At 52.4% G+C, this 1528-nt stretch overlaps 1 protein-coding gene across 2 annotated transcripts in view; it reads right to left on the bottom strand.

Annotated features, from left to right (window-relative positions):
* CEP120 (centrosomal protein 120kDa) overlaps positions 1-286 on the bottom strand; it is a 67225-nt gene extending 66939 nt beyond the window's left edge. For both annotated transcript variants that reach the window (XM_006764389.2, XM_006764388.2), the window contains exon 1: positions 24-286. The gene's annotated coding sequence lies outside the window, so the exon portion shown is untranslated. The remainder of the gene's footprint in view (positions 1-23) is intronic.
* Between the last annotated feature and the right edge of the window lie 1242 nt (positions 287-1528).

Raw genomic sequence — 1528 nt, 5'->3', positions numbered from 1 at the left:
GGGGCGACCCGCCGCCTGAGGACCTTTTGCCGCCTGCGTAGCCGCTTTTCAAACGCCCGGGCCGCCGCCGCGGCCGCCGCCGCGCCCCGCTTCCGCGCCCCGCTTCCGCCTAGCAACCAGGCCCGCAGGCCCAGTGCCCGCGGGAGGCTGGAGGACAAAGGGCGATAGAGACCAGCGCTCTCGGGGATAGAACGCCCCTCAGCCCGCCTCGCCTCCTGCCCTTTTGCACTCGGTTCCAGAGCCCTAGGGAGAGGCCTGGTCCATTGCGTCACAGCGCCCCCTGCTAGCCGGACGGAGAATGGCGGGCGAGTTGGTGGGAACCAGCTGCGCAGGCGCACTGCGGCCGTAAATGCTGCCAGTGGTTCCCCTACCGGGGGTGTGAGTGTAGCGCGTGCTCTGCTTTATGCCCGGGACACAGCCTGGGAAATAGATCAACAAGGATCTAAAAAAAGAAATCCAGCTCTTTTCAGGGCTCCAGGGTCAACGCTGCCCGAAGATCAAATCACAGAAAAATAATGACTTAAGTCTGAACTCTGAAACTGTCCTGACGCGGCACCACAACTTTGTAAGCTTTGAAAACAAGTAGCGTCAATACAGTAATTACTGTAACCAGGGGTGGTGACGTCAGCTCTCCGGGAATTTCCTGTACAGCAAAAAGGACTCTAAAACAAAAACATTGTCACGTGAGCAGAAAAATTAAAGGTATACGTTCGTTTGCTCTGTGACCACAAAGTGATTAACTAGCAATATCAACACCAAAGATTAAAACAATGCTGTCAACCGACATTTTCCCCTATACATCTACCCCCTCCGCCGCCCCCTAATTCAGGCTTTAGTTTAGGAAAGATTAGAAATCTTTTGGAGGTTATCCAGCTTGCAACTGGACCCTGGAAGGGGGAGGAGGAGAGAACAACCCCCTCCTCCCCCATCACCACTCCCTCACCTCCCACTCTGTGCCCAAAAGTAAAGGAAGGGGACGTGGAGATTGGATAGATTACTTCTAGTCCCCTTCAGAGGCATTCTTGAAATGAAGCATTATACCATTTAAAATCAAAGGAATGTTCTACTCTGGGGTCATAGTTGAACAATACATTATTTTAAAAAAAGATTTTATATGTTTTTATTGATTTCAGAGAGGAAAAGAGAGGGGGAGAGAGAGATAGAAACATCAGTGATGAGAATCATTGATCGGCAGCCTCCTGCACGCCCCCTACTGGGGATGAGCCTGCAACCAGGCATGTGCCCTGACCAGAATTAAACCCCTGACCTGGTTCATGGGCCCACGGTCAACCACTGAACCACACCGGTGGGGCTACAATGCATTCTTTTGTGGAAGATGTGAAACAGACTCAAAAGTAGGCAGGCTAATATACCGTATTTGCCGGCGTATAAGACGATTTTTTGGCCCTGAAAAATATGCCTCCAAGTGGGGGGTCGTCTTATACGCCAGGGTACACTTCAGATAGACTGCCCATGTGCTTGCCCCGTGCCATAGTGGCCTCCCGATGCCCGCCCACTCATTCCACAT

Source organism: Myotis davidii, unplaced genomic scaffold, assembly GCF_000327345.1.
Source record: "Myotis davidii unplaced genomic scaffold, ASM32734v1 scaffold159, whole genome shotgun sequence".
NCBI lineage: Eukaryota > Metazoa > Chordata > Mammalia > Chiroptera > Vespertilionidae > Myotis > Myotis davidii.
Note: the sequence above shows the minus strand (reverse complement) of the source record. Positions and strands in the feature narration are given on the sequence as shown.